The sequence below is a fragment of the Vicia villosa genome, linkage group LG5 (genome assembly GCF_029867415.1).
Source record: "Vicia villosa cultivar HV-30 ecotype Madison, WI linkage group LG5, Vvil1.0, whole genome shotgun sequence".
In the NCBI taxonomy this organism is placed as follows: Eukaryota; Viridiplantae; Streptophyta; class Magnoliopsida; order Fabales; family Fabaceae; genus Vicia; species Vicia villosa.
The window spans coordinates 42,425,766-42,441,901 of NC_081184.1; the positions used below are offsets into that span (position 1 = coordinate 42,425,766).

At 32.5% G+C, this 16,136-nt stretch overlaps 2 long non-coding RNA genes across 2 annotated transcripts; both read right to left on the reverse strand.

The window, feature by feature from the left end:
• Positions 1–159: 159 nt before the first annotated feature.
• On the reverse strand, positions 160–1,960 carry LOC131601614 (uncharacterized). The gene is made up of 3 exons (XR_009283745.1): positions 1,422–1,960; positions 785–1,341; positions 160–437 (listed from the first exon to the last, which is right to left on the reverse strand). It is a non-coding gene; the product is annotated as an uncharacterized LOC131601614 (long non-coding RNA).
• Positions 1,961–12,089: 10,129 nt separating this feature from the next.
• On the reverse strand, positions 12,090–14,583 carry LOC131606564 (uncharacterized). Its single transcript, XR_009284879.1, has 3 exons — positions 14,306–14,583; positions 13,425–13,663; positions 12,090–12,251 (listed from the first exon to the last, which is right to left on the reverse strand). It is a non-coding gene; the product is annotated as an uncharacterized LOC131606564 (long non-coding RNA).
• Between the last annotated feature and the right edge of the window lie 1,553 nt (positions 14,584–16,136).

Sequence of the window (16,136 nt, forward strand, 5' to 3'; positions counted from 1 at the left end):
CCTTTCGTTTATCATTCAAAATTTCAAGATTGCACCAAGCCATGTCCATACATTCCGATTCAAAATATCCATTCATTTCAAAATCCAAATTCAAATACACAAAAGTCAAAGGATCACAAAAGCTCATTACAATTACCCATTCAAGTTCCACCATTCAAATATTTCAAACATCCATTCCTCATAAATTCCCAATTTCATTACAAAAATCAAATCATGTTCTTTCCCTAAAAAATCCAAGCTATCCATTACAAAAGTCTACATAATTTCCAAATTCAAGCCTAGAGATCATTACATGAGAAAAGTCACACAAAAATGTATAAATTAGAATGTCCTAAAGTCCACTGTCATGGTTTTCAAGCTGCCGTCATCATAACTCCGTCGTCCTACCTTCATGATCATCAAGTCTCCACATATCCCGCCTTGCCAATTCAACAACTCTGCACATCAGAAAATAACCATCAAAACAGTTCAACATATAACCTGTACGTTCAAACCAAAACCTCACTCTACTGATCATCCTAACCACAAATAATTCCTAAACCTTTTCCTATCTAAACCAACCTTCCCAACTGTTAATTAACTTGCAGCTAATCTTTGTAAAGATTTCCACTGAGTTCAAACAGAAGAGAAACTAACTCATCTCTAACCAATACAAACAGTTACCAAACAAAATAACAAACTAACAACCAGCATAACCACTTTTTCTAACTACCAAAATCAGTTACAAACTAACAGCTTCTAACCAATTTTCTAACTAACTAAACCACAACAGATTGTAACTAACCTTTCAAGAAGACTCAATCTCCTCCATCCATTGAACATAACCGACTTTCGATCCCACGGTTGAGAAGGCTTCAAGTTGTAACTGAGCTCTCTATCTTCAACTATATAACAGAATCATCACCATTGATCAATGGGGGTTCACGCCCATTCCTCACCATTCATCCACCTTCCACTCTTCATTCTTCTCTCAATCTTCCATAATCTTCATTCTCTTCCACCTTCAATCTCAGCCATTCTTCATCATTTTTCATAACCTTCACTCAGCTTCAATCACCTTCCTCCATTCTCTCATTCTTCACACGATCATTTCCACCACATCACAATCTTCATCTTCATCTTCACATTCTTCTCTCCATCTTCAACCAACCGCCAGTTTTTCTTCGTCACCCTGTGAACCTCCATTCATTTCTCCATCTTCAATCTCAGGTCACCATCATCTCCCCGTGCTCTCCTTCCGAGTCTCTCCATTTGAATCAGGTTCAACACTGATTCAATCCATCGCAACATCAACAATCATCAACTCCATCAACAAGAACTTGAAGAAGAAAAGGTTTCAATCTGCAAAACAATCCTGGAATCATCACCAATCCGTGACAATTCTTGAATTCACAAAAAATCATATAGCAGAAGAAACTCACCATATCGTAACCTTCAGTGCATCTTCATGAAGTCTTCACGTTACAGAAGAAAGGGATAAGAATCGAGATTCTGAGAGATTGCTCCATGTTCATCTTCATTGAATCTTCAGAGCTTCATCATCACATCGCAGAACAACAACAATTACCATCGCATAATCTTCACTCATCATCAATCTCAGCATCGTCTTGAATTCGGAAATAAAAGCAGAGATGAATCGGAGAAGATGAGAGAGGTATTGCGAAGACCGGAGAGAAGCAAGTGCGAGAGAACGGAGACGAAAAATTGGAAATCGGAGGGAGCTTGATCGAGAGAGGTAGGTTCAGAATCGAGGCGGAGAGAGTGAGAGGTTTGGTTTAGGGCGACGGTGGCCGGATATTCGATCTTCATCGGAGAAGGTGGAGCTTTCCACCGCGCCGCTGTTCACGAGAAGGAGGAAGACTCGTTCAGAAAACTTCAAGGGTCACTATTTCTTAACCCTAGCCCCTCTTTTAATTTTAATAAATTTTTGTTTCAATTAACATGTCTTAATTAACGTAACAGATACTTAGTGTGTTAAAATTTGGTTTAATTCGGATTAGTTGAAGCTTAATAGAGTTTGATTAACAAGATTCTGAAAAGAGAAGTAACTGGATCAAACAATAAATGCTGGGCCAGAATTGCAATCTGCACCCCCATTTGGCCCGTCACACCACATTTTTGGCATAAGAGAAATTATACAAAAACTGCAATGGGCCATTTTTCGTGGGCCTGCACCCAGTCGCTATTTGCACCACCAGATTTCAGTTTAACACCCCCTGTTTCACATATAGTTGATAGTTTTTTTAGATTTTCACTTAGCTCTTTTTACTATACTTTTTAGATGATAAAAAACATGTAAAATCATAATTTTCTCATTAGATTTTTTAGGTGATTAAAAACAAGAAAAATACTAATTTTACTTAGTAGATTTTAGGTTAATTTCGACATTAATCCTTCAATTCTCCTTCATTAGAAATTCATAAAAATAGTAGTATTTTTTAGACTAGTTTTAGTACTAATTTTTAGATCACTTCTTTTATTTCTTTCGCACTTTTCCATGTTATTTAGTATAATTGTTGTGTAATTTTGTTACTTGTTTTTTTGCCATAATTTTAGGCCTATTTCGTTGATATAATTTGTATGCTTCTTTTAGAATCAATTCCATTAACATGCTAAGGTTTAGGTAGATCTCCCTTTGTACATAAAATTGACAATTAGATTAGAAAATAGGTTAGTTCCCTTTCTCATTTCTTTTTCTTTTCAATCTTAAAAAAACTTAATAAATACCGATGAGGATCATACCGCTACTATTTTCATAGTAGGAAAGAAATGATTGGGGTGTAGGCCTCGATGTATGTTCTTTCCTACTTAGCGGAAGAGAAATGATTGAGGCGTAGGCCTCGGTGTATTTCTTAACCGCTATTTAGAGAAACGATTGTGGCGTAGGCCTCGATGTGCATTCTCTAAATATTCAAAAAAATACTGTATTTCTTAACCAATATTTAGAGAAACGATTGTGGTGTAGACTTCGATGTGCATTCTCTAAATATTCAAAAGACTTTTTCTTGGTATGATCTAAGTCACAAATAATTTCCCTTAAAAAACACCAACCAAAAATACTCAAAATGCTTAATAAAAGGCTCAGACTTAAAACAAAGTAAAGAAGCAATGCGAAGCCTTGTAGTGGGTTTTGTCATTGTGGAATTACAATAAAAGACACAAACCAAATCATTGTTTTTCTTTTGCCTTGTTAGGCGCTTAAGAACATGTTGAGTCCATTCCAGAATTAGGCGTATAAGTCTCCAAAGGTCGAGCATCGTGGATTGTGACTTTAACCTCTGTTCAACTAAAAAACACAAAACAAATGGAAACTATGGAGCCGAACTACGGTCGTTCTGATTCCTGAAAAGGATACGTAGGCATTGGGTCGCGGGGCCTAAGCGAACACACTTGTAAATAATTCCTTCTTTTCCCCGTGTTTCTTTTTCATTCATTTGCATTTAGGTTTTAGACATTAGACACCCTTTAGATAGAAACAAACATAGGTGGATACCATCGAGTACGATGGGCGTGAGGGGTGCTAACACCTTCCCCTTGCGTAACCGACTCCCGTGCCCTGTTCTCTGGTCGAAAGACCTTGTTCTTGTTTCGAGTTAGGTTTCTGATATTCCTTTCCCTTGATGGGATAAATATATTAGTGGCGACTCTGATTCCAATTTTTCGCGGTAGCGACACCACCTTTTTCAGAAGTTGATTCAAGCTATGACTTTTGGTAGGATCCTTGCTAAGAATTTCGAAGGAGTGGATCAGTTTCGAGCTGGAGAAGTTTCGAGCTCAGAAGGTGAAATGTTATCAGTATCCATCATAGCCTTGAGGAAGCTGAGAGGATCAGTTTGTTTAAGCTGCTCCAATTCTGAAGGAGTGGGCTTTGCTGGGACAGGCGTCGAAGTAGTTTCAGGAGAAACTATAGTCCCAAAGGGTGTAGTTTCATGGGGAACTACTGTGGCTAGCTTGGAGGTTTCTTCCATAGCATCTTGTTTAGATAAAGTATCCTCGCTACCAGTTGGATGACCAGCTGCATTGTTGCTACCTGAACATTGTTAATCTGCTTTTTCACTCTTATGGGTAGGTGGAGAATCATCAGTTGAATGGCTTTCTTCGACTGTTGTACTAGGGATGATAGTCGCAAGAGGCTGAGCGTCTTCGACCACTGGTGAAAGCACATGAGATTTACCTGCACGAAGTAATTAGAACATATTATGGTGGGAAAGTTGCAAGAAATCTCTTTGCCGTAAAAAGAATATACATTTACCTTGGAGGTTATCAAGATCAATACTAAGAGTGAAGGCTTTGAGGTCAGAAGTGGCTGTGCCAACATCATCCTACAATCATAAGGTAAAACGTTAACTTAATGATTTCAAGTTAAAATTTATAGAGATGATTAGGTTGGGAAATCCAAATACCTTGGTTAGGATATTATCTGGGCTCGAGTTATGGCTCTCAACAACGAAAACGTTACTACCACCTTTTAAAGGTGATTCTTCAGAAGATACCATTTCACCCGGTGAAGTAAGTTTCGAAGACCCAGATCCCTTTTCTTTTCCTGAAGGAGTGACAGCCTTCTTCCTTTTCTTTTGGGCTTGTCTGTTTCGAGGTGGAGATTTGTCATCATCATCTGAAACGACTACTTGAGAAGCTTTTCGTTTCGAATGCGGAGGATGCTTCGAGCTCTGAAAATGTAAATCGGGTGAAGTAAGTACGATTCATGGGACATACAAATAAAATACAAAGTATGTGTATACCGTGGGTTTCTTGTCAGTAGTGATAGAGTCACTTCCACTGGGCTTGTTGCTCTGCGAAACTTCAGAAGCTTTATGCGCAGGGATTTGTTTGATCTTTTTCTTTCGAGCAACAGCTGTAGTTGAAATAGGAATTAGTATTTCAGCGAAAAAGAAACGTTAGTCAAAAATTTTTCTAAACCCAAACCTTCAGGTATTGGAGTCAAGACACGAACATGTTCAAGATCTATATGGAGATGTACTTTGAAAGTATCCAGGGTATGCTTAGTCGGGACCACTCGTTCAGCGCGTTTTTTAGTGCTTTCCTGAAGAATTTTAAAAGCATTCCCACACACGAACCAGTCTGGGAAAGGAGGGCTTAAAGCCACACCAAAATCAGCGCTTGGCAGTGGAGGGAATTTTGGAGGATTAAGTTTGAAAGCCACTTCATAACGCAGTTCTGGTCGAACAGACGAAGGCAGTTTCAACTTATCCAGTTTAGCAGAAAACTTTTCGCGCAAAATAACTGCAGCTTCACGAATGGTCCGACTAAGATCATCAGGCCTGTAAATGGTTTCAAAGAATTTTTGAAAGGCTTGTATTTCTTTAATATGAGTCGAAGTACCTTTTTGAAATTTTTCCTGCACATCAGCAAAAGCTTCAGTTAGTTCGCGAGTAAGACTCTCAGCGTCGAAGATTTGCATGGTGTAATAGTCCGTCCACCATTGTTGGAAATCCGGAGTAGAGTAAAAGGCGGGTTCAAAATGAATAGGTGAAAGATTGGCCACACCAGCATATCTGGCAATTTTTGACTCACATTCTTCTTCAGTCAGATGTAAAGTGTGTAAACACATATGGTTCCTTTTCTCATACAGACATTTGGGTTTTACTTGAACCAATCCAAATTGCCTTGATACCAGATTTGGTTGGTAGCAGAGGAGAACATATTGGCTTTTGGAGGGGCGAAGACGGTGATAGAATAACCTTGGGGTAAGGAAAGCTTCCCAAATGATCATGGATTCAGTCTCTTGATCTTGAGATGTTGTTGGAAACTTTCGAGTGAACCATTCAAGACCCACTGTCCTGTTTACGAACGGAGCCATCGAAGGGCTGAATTGATGACACTGAGAAAACATCATGACATACGTTAGAAAATGCTCGCGAAGTTTCCCAGTCTCTTCTTTTGGGGTTAGCAAAGCCAACCTGGTTCCTTCTACAGTTCGATTTTTAATATTCGGATCTTCTTCGTTCACAACGCCTCGAAATGGGAGTTGAGCCTCGAAAGTAGCATTGAGCCACAGTTGTAGCAGCCAGAAGGGACCAGCGAAAAGCAAGGAACCTACTTTATAATTCTTTACAAGGTCTGTTGCTTCACCTAAGTTCTCGTAGAGAAACCCTAGAATTAACTGGCTCAGGTTTAGTTTTGTTCCAGCATGAAGTTGATTGGTCATACAAAGATACCTTTTTGCTACTTGTATGAACCTAGAACAGAAGACGCATCTCGAGAGCCATAAGGCTAAGAAAGCAATATGCTCTTCGTCTGAAACTACCTCATTGTTTTCGTCATGATACTTTTGAATGAACGCAGTGTAAGTAACAGTTGCTTCGTTGAAATTAATAGTATCAGTATCCATGACGTTGGGGTCGAAGGTTTCTCCGGTTGGTCGAAGCCCCGTAAGATGGAAAGTGTGGGGGTGATCATTCCACATGGAAGATGGAAAGTGTTATGGGAAGCATCCCAGAAATAAACTGACGCAACTAACATGGTTTGATTGTATTCTAAACCAGTCTTGGACAGTTGGATTAAATCATAAATGCCCAGTTGTTTCCAGAAAGAAGCCTTGTGTTTCTCTACTCTTGCTAGCCAGGCATAGTACAGTTCAGGATCTTTTGCTAAGGGAATTGACCTAAAAACTTTCACAAAATTGGTTACATAGTTTAACCTAATTTTCTCTTGGGCTGAAGGGGTGACGGTCGAAGTGTTTTCTGCACCATCAGGATTTGCTAAAATAGGATGGCCATCTTCATCTATTTTGTTCTTACTAACTAAAGGCCTAGTTTTATAATAAGTAGGAAAGAATTTATTCAGAGAGGAGTTAGTTTCTCCTGGTAAAGGACCCATGAAGGCATGAGTTTTCCCAGAAAGTTCAAAAGGAATGATTACCTGAGAAGCGTAAATGGCGCGCACTTCCGTAGAATTTGGGTTTGGTATGTACTCTTGATCCCCCATCTGTGTAGATTGTTGAAGTTTCAAAGCTGGTTGAAGAACGTTTGAGGAAGACGCCATGAGTAAGTTTGATTTTTGGGAATGGGTTTGAATATAACCAGGAATGCTCTTTTCTGTGGAGAAATAAGGAAATAGAGGTGAAAGTTATATGAAGATGAGAGTTCCGGTATTTAAAGGTTTAACGGAAACCCTTTCAAATGTTTTGGGTAAAAGCCAAGAGACACGCGGCAGGCGTTGATTTCATCCAACGGCGGTCGAATAGTTATTAGCTTTACTCCTAGTATATATGAGTAATGATCAGGAAGTAAGACCAGAACGTGGGAATGTAAGTTATGAGTAGACATCTTTGAAAATGACAAGACGTTTTGGAAACAGAGTCATAAATGATTATGACGTCAGTCAATGATCTTGGAACTCTAAAACGAAATCTTGTTACAGCAAGAAACGCCTATTTCTCTTGTTTTTCGAAACAGGCATTTATTGGGGGCAATTTGTTAGCTGAAGATTTCGTTTGGGAAGAAATGTCCTTCGAAGGTCTGAAATTCGAAGGAGATGGTTACTGATGACCATCTTTGAAGGTAGAGAATGGCTACTGATGGCCATGCTTCGAGAATGATGTTTAAGTTGAAACAAAGATAGTGAGCACCGAAGCTAAATTCGAGAAGAATGGTCTTTGGGACTTAGACGTTTTTGCAAAATATGCGAAGTACTGAAGCTTAGCGTGTTTTCGTGGCATTCTCGATTATAATTATGTTGCCACGCGTCGAAGGAGGATTCAGGCGAGATGATTTGAATTTCGAAACAGTTTATGTAGCCGCACGAAGACAGATGGCATCCCTGGATTTTCTGTGGGCAACGTGGCATTAGCTTAGTGTAGGACCGTTAGGGTCGAAACTAGTATAAATAAGGGTCTTAATGTTAGGATTCCGTGTGTTCATTTTGTACAAATCACTCACATATTGCTCAAGTATCAAGTGTTAAGAGAAAGAGTTCGTTGAGAAATGTACGTATGACACCAACACCAATTTAAATACATGTGTATTTTCCTTTATTCAAGTATCTTTCGATATTATTGCGTTTCATTTACTTTCAGTCATTTATATTCCTGCACTCTTTATTTTCATGTCATTTATCTTCGAAGCATTTTACTTTTTTGCACTTTAAGATTCTTGCACTTTTACAGTTATGTCTTATGCTTTATCTTCAACTTACCTTTCGCTGATGTTATATTTACGTGTATAACAAGGTGATTACTAATCTTTATTTGTTTGATTAAGTATTTTTTATTTCGAGACACACCAATCATAGACATAATTCGAATCATCATGAATAACAACCTATTTGACTATGTCCTAGGATCAATCTAGTCGATCCTGCGAGTAACCAAATCATATTTATTATAGTTTGGAAGACTAGCGGTTATTTACCGGAAATCACCGTAAATAGACTGGTGGCGAGATCTTCGGGATTGACGATCTTCTTGATGTTGGCTTGCATATCTCGAGTGATTTTGTTGAGACATTCATTGAAGACTTTCTCATCGATCACCGTTGCATTGCTCATCTGCTGGAGAGCACGAGAAATGCTCCCTCCTAGCTGCACTAGAACCATCTTGCCTAATTCTATAAAGCACTGGGTTTTTGAGCAAATAAATTTCTGTCAATCCACCATTGAGATCAATACGAGAATTAGAATTCTTAATGCTTCATCTTGAACCATGAATGTGTTGAGTGGGAGCAACATCTTAAAAATACTAAAACCAAAAAGAAAGAAAAACCACTTCATATTTGGAAAACCAATTCAAATTGAATCTGAAAAATAATAAGAAAATTTCAATCAGAATCAAAGCAATATAGAAATCATCCCTTGAACCTATAATTGTATGACTGAATACAATGCAAAAATGAATTCAAATCTACGCAAAAAATGAGTCAATCTACAGAGAGAAAAAATTACTATTCAAACTAGAAATCTAAGGATTATCGAAAATCATATTTAACCAAGAAAGCTTCATTGCATGCGAATCAAATCGTCAAAATTGTGCTTCGATGCAAGCCGTTTGAATCTTAAGCTCAAGCAGTTGAATTATCATTTCAAACGAAACGTGGAATATCAACGTATCGTGTGGAATGCAAAGATATTGGCATGGAAGTGGTTAGTCATAGGAAAAATTAGCTTTACCAATTGTAACTTTTATAGCTTTTGCAAAGATCCTTTTGCTTTTCTTGTCGTAAGTTGTAATTGGTGGATAATTTTTTCTCGGGGTGTTTTGTTGCTCTTTTTTTGTAAGTTCAGGCGAGAACTTGGGTTCTCTTTCATCAATGAATTTCTTGCTTACAAAAAAAAACGATTAAGCTTCAAAGTGAGCGAATAGTGAGTGATTGTTAGCAAATCGATTGAACCAGGAGTTGAACGATGGATCAAGCGATTCAATGTTTGTTGATCTTGAAGTGATTTTTATGATTCGCGGTATTAAGCGATCAATATTTGTTGCCAGTTTTGAGTGATTTGAGTTAGAGAGCTGGTAGAATAGGATTTCTACAGAGTGAGAGCGAGTTATTGAATAAATAAATTTATATTTAAGTTTGTACGTACTAATAATAAATAAATAAATAAAAAACTGCAAGTAAAAATCAACGTACTAATAATAAATTTATTTTTATTTGAACATAATTATATATTTTTAATCCAAAATGAAGAATGCGAATCAACTGTAAATTATTTAATTATGAAAGAAAAAAAAATAAACATTAGCTATAGAATTTTCATTTCTAGAAGAAGCACATCTAATCAACTGCAAATTAACCACAATACATAAGTGTAGCAAATAATTTGTAGTTAATATGGTATTTTCTTGTAGTGAATCGAACATCAGTATTTTTTTCTCATTAATTAGTTAGTTATTAGTATAAAAAAGGATAAAACTAGTCCAAGGAAAAAACAACTGGGGGTGTTTGTTTCCGGGATAGCAAATTTATTCTCAGGAATATAGATTGGAATATTTATGATTCCAATGTTTGTTTCAAGTTTTAAAAAATTATATCTAGAAATTTTTTATTCCTAGGAACTTATTTTACACATCTTTCTATTTCCATGTTATAGGGTGAGAATCTTATATTCCCATGGGAATAATAAATAACCACCTATAACTTCTCATTTTCAACTATTTTAATTCATTTATTTTTTATTTTAAAATATAAATTACATGTATTTTATAAATATTCCTAGGAAATTAGATTACTCACCCAAACACATAGACGGGAATAAAATTCCCGATAATAATGTTCTCGGAAATAATTTTCCCAAGATTATAATCTTAATCCTTGAAACAAACACACCCTAAGAATGTAGTAATCAAACATTCCATAACATACAAATTCCAATGGTATATATATTATAAAAAAGGATGCTTAACTTATTAGGAGGAGTCTTTATTATTTATTGTAATGAAAGATAATAATAATAATAATAATAATAATAATAATAATAATAATAATAATAATAATAATAATAATAAAAAATAATAACTAATAATAATAATAATTATTATTATTATTATTTTTTGGGTGGATCATATATCGTATCACCGCATTGACATTTCCATATTTCCGGTTTAGATTCTGGTATCTGTTGTGGTGGCACTGCCACAAGGGTAGGTTCGCAAGGAGTACAATTGTCACAACCGCCTTCGCAGTTTGGAGGTTGCGACCCAATTTCAATGAAAATCTTTCTTGGCAACAAACTCTTATATTCATCTGATTTTGTATTAGACATAAACTTCTTCTCTGATTTTTCAATATGCTGAAAAAAAATATGACAATTATTTATAAGTCAATATAACTACATAAAATCATTTTTTATTAAATGTAATTTCATTTAATAATAACACTGAAGTTTTTTTTCGTGAATCTTAAGAATTTACTATGTTAACAATTTTTTTAACTTGAAACAATATCAAATAATATTATAATAATATAAATCATAACTATTAAAAAAAAAAAACTAAATACATTGTGAAATAGCAGCAAGGAGGATAATCGGCCATACCTGAATATCTGTCTCATATTTGGTAATCAAAGGACGCCTAACTTCTACAATAAAAAAAAAAATTAGAAGGGATTAATAAAATTAAGATGCAATATATTATATATAAAGCTAGATTCATTCGCAGCATCTTAAACATTAGTATTTTATATTTGAATAAAATAAAAATCAGATTGTTGTAAAAATCTAATGATTATAATTAACATGCAATATAAATGTTATTTAAAAAATAACTAGTACTTTTACCCGTGCGATGCACGGGACAAATTATGGATATACATCATATTTTTAATAAAAAATATATGAACTTATAAAAAAAACTGTATCCTTAATATTATCAAATAAAAAATTACATTCCACTACTACAATAATAATATAAAAAAATCTCAAACTGTGAATTAAATATGAAAGATAAATTGCTCTTCTTAGACTTTCCCTACCAATAAATAAATATAAAATATATAGTAAATTCATCTTTGAGCCTTGAAAAAAAAATAGAACTCTGATTAACAATGATAGTGACTTATATCCCAAAATTAATGTTTTTTCAAAAACAAATACGTTTTATATATAAAAGTGAATAAGTGGTTGAAAAAATATATATCTTATTCAAAACCTTATATTTTTTATTTACTTTAAGTTATCATAATTTTTTTCTTCAATTAAAGATAATTTTATTCAAAAAGTTGAAATTGAAATAAAAATAAATTTATACGTATTTACGGGTTTCAAATGAAAAATTAGGGAATATGTAATTAGTAGTAGAATAAAAAATATTTAAATATTATAAATTAAATTAACGAATTTAAATATTATAAATTAAAGAATTAATGATATTGTAAATGTTATTTTATATTTACAAATTATTGAATATATGAAGTATTCCAAACTTCAAATAAAATCGTCATTTATATCAATGTCTTCCCTTAATGATTTAAGGGTCCACAATTGATTCATTGGATTAATACTTGATCGACAGATTTCCTTCTCCTTCCATTAATGCCGAAACTTTGATATGAAAAATTGATAACAAAAAAATAAGGAAATTTAATTAATATTGCTGCATTACATGAGCAAATAAATTTATAATAAAAAATATTAAATAAACCTATAATAATATTAAATAAATATCTAACACATTTCTTTCAATTGTTAAAAATTCAATCAAACCTATACAATTAAATACATAATAACTTTCTAAACATTTATCTTGTGGCTATAACTTTATATCTTGATGGAGGACCAAAGAGGATTAACACCATCTGTATAAAATAGAAAGCAGAAAATGTGAAACATTTCAAAAAATGTTAGAAACACTAAGCAAGAAGCCAAAGATACACTAAGTCTAATACATTTAAAAGTAATAAATTTTAAAGACAGTTCACATTTGAAATCTAAGATTGCCTCTCAGCACCATTTCGAACATGAATTTCTACAATTCCATTTCAACAGTTGCAATTTAAACAGTTTAATTTTACATATCACAACCATAGAGCATTGAAACATCAAATAGAATGTTGAAATTAAATTAGACCATTATATTAAATATTCTAAATGAATACTTTAGATCAACTAACCATTTCCATTGAGTAGTCATCTAAGTAATTTCTTAATCTAACTAATGAGATAGCCAACTCATAGAAATGCATGAATTATATAAAATCAATGCAAGTTGAACAATTCCATGATGAAATATAAACAATTTGAACAATGCAAGCACGTTAGAATAAGGTTAAAGGTAACCAACTGGAACCATTTCAAAACTAACCATTTCATGATCCTTCATGTGCCATAAAACAGTGCCATAAAATGATAGAAAAATAAAATTTTAAAAGGACATTGAAGTGTGTTAAACTCCCAGGCATAAGAAAATGTCAAAAACCAAACAAATAAGTAGGGAAACTTATATTTTAAGTATTTAACTCAGATAGACGCATAGTAGTTAGTAAAATGATTTTTGGCAATTGGCATCAGTGCTGAATGTCGCCAAAATGCTTGGAGGCTCAGCTCACAAAAAAGGATCAATGATATGCAACTTTAGCAAGAAGATCCTAACATCTTAGTCTTTAGCATGATTAAAAACTTGATTGTTGGTTGTTTGACATATTTTTCTCCGACTTTAATAAGCTATACTTGTTATAGAAAAAATAAGTTATACTTGTCAAAGATGTAATGCAACACCAAAAGTTCTCAACAATATTCTTCCTCCAAATTTGAGAACCTAGTGCATAATTTTATCAAACACTTGGGAGGCAATATGATATTATTGGAGAAGAAGGCATAAACATATTAACTTAGATTATAGTGTTCAAAGTCTTAATTGTTCAAGCTTTCTCTCTCAACATGAGTGACAAATAATTAAAACTATATTACAAAAACATGATGTATGATACAACAAATACGAAAAAAGGAAGAAAAAAATCAAGAAGCTTTACCTATGTTGTTCCAGAACTTTAAAGGTTTCTAAACTTGAGTTGATCTGTCTAATGTCTTCCTTCTTTGGCTCTTCTCCAAGCTTGTTAACGATATGGAGTGGTGAATTTTTTAGTTCCTTAAAAGCATTTTGACAATGATAATTTCAAAGATGAGTTTGGAAGAAACTATGTGAATTTTCCATTTCCACTTGATTGCATTGACAAACTTTGCTTCTAATCGTGTGACCTTCCTGATTCAGCTGCATTGATCAAATGACAAAAATTAAAAAAGGTGCTTATGTAAAATAAATATCTATTTGCTTTCTTGGATAGACATGGTTATTATTAAAAGATACAATAATTTTATTCAAAGGATACGTATAACAACTCTAAATAACAATGAGTCAAAAAGTTATGGGATTCATGTCTACCATATCTTGTCCATCTAAAACAGGTCATATTGTCCAAATGTAAAAAAATATTAGAAAAGCAGAAACCCAACTGAATTTTCAAACTTTTAAATATAAATCACAAAATTCATACACAAATAACAATCTTAAGAAGAAAAAAAAATGAAAACTTCATAGTCCAAACAAAATAGCCAGAGATTAAGAAAAAAAGGGGCTGAAATTCGAATTTAACCTAGAAAATAGAAAATAGGAATTAGAAATTGGAAATTGATCCTTTAAGAAAGTAACACCCATAAGTGAATAACTCGAAGAACAATATTCCTCCGGAAGCCAATCAAAAAACCTTATTCAGAAATTTTGAGGAGAATCTGTAAATACACCACTGAGTAACAAATCCAAAGTTGTGTGAAGTTTAGGTTCAAATTGGTCCTATTTATATTATTGAATTCATCACGAATCAATATAAATCAACAGAAAATTCAATTAATTTACCTGGAAAATCGAATAGATGACATTGATGATGAGATGAATCGGGACTGAGATAAAGAGAAAGCATTGATGACATTGGAAATGGATTTGGCTGATAAGTTGTATTGTTCATAGATGGAATTTAACATATTTTATTGAGAAACCAATATTGGTAGTGAAACCAATCGATTATTCTTCGCGTTTCATCTGTATTCAACAGAAATTATCGCTTGTACCAAAGAATTTGAACCAACGCATGAAGTAAATGTTTCAAAGGCCCAAAAAAATCTGAACCGACTCAACCTTTAATGATTTCACATGGCCCAATTGTATAATAAACCAAATAGTAAACAAAATTAAATTAAATGAAAATACAATTAACTTAAACAATACAAATAGCAATCAATGTCTCAATTTTTTAATATAATAATATATTAAATGTTAAAAATAAAAATATTATTAATTATAGAAAGTTTACTATTAATAGAAAATTTAAAAATAGGAAGCCTTCTAATAAGATGACATGTGGCAAAGTTGCCATAATACTCATCTTGCTTTATTATATTGTATGATTGAAAATTATTATTGGTTCATAAATATGAATTTAATATGAAAATAGTTTAATTTTTATGAGTTGTACAGTATCAATCATAAATGTTATTTCAAAAATAATTAAAAATATTTTTTAAAAAAACTACTGATTATAATTAAATAACTGATTGTGATTAAATAACAATATAAAATATATTTATATTCTCAATGCATATGAATTTAATTTACATAAAAATAATGTTTAATTCAAAATGTATTATTAGTTAAGAAGAATTGAAGAAGTAATATGAAGAAAATGATACCTTTAGATGTAATGGATGAGGCAATAGTAAAACTGAAGATTACTGACAGCAAGAAAAATGTAACAGAATAAAACTGGGTTTTGTTCATTAACATTGTAGAACTTCTCATCCTAATTGTAAAAATATCAAACTCTACTTTTTTTTTTTGGTGTTCAAAAAAGAAGGAATCATTGCATTTATATATGATAACATTAGGTTATAAAATATCATTTTTATGAACACACCTCGTAACCTATACATTTGTAGAACATGAATATATTTGCTGTGAATTTCTTGTTTTAACTTTCCAAAAAAGGTTGCTAAAAAAAAAACTTTCTAAAAAATGAGAATATTGAGTATGAGATTCTTTCAATCAAATCTTTATCTTTATAAAAATATCATATTTATTAAAATAGTTCCATCATATCTTGGTAATAAAAAAATTTTATTTTATCAAATCATAATATTTTATTCTTATAAAATAAAATAATTTTCTCTCACCAATTTTAACAACTAACTTAATTTTTAATATCTTTTTATTGTCAAATATGAAAATGGTAAAACATATTAAAAATAGTAAAATATATTAAAAATACAGAGGAAACAAATTTTTATAAATGTTTTTAAAAATAAATATTAAAATTACTATTTTGTAGAATAAATATTAATAAGAATCACATTCGTTACACAAGTTGTTAACGGATATTAAAAAAAGGTATTTTGATTTAATAAAAATCCTTTTCCCTTTTATTACTAAATAATTTATTTCAATTTAATTGAACAAAATTTATTAATTATTAAAAGTGAAAGATATTTTTATTAAATAAAAATATTTCTCTTTAATTTTTGCAAATAACTCCTGTAAGTTATCTTATAATAGTTTTTTTTTTTTATGAAAAAATTTTTCCTCTCAAATCAGAATACATTTTACAATTTTTGACTGTATTTAATTTCAACAAATCATTTTCTATTCACTTAAATTAAACCATAAAATTTTATAGGATTTTAGATAGCTTAAATAA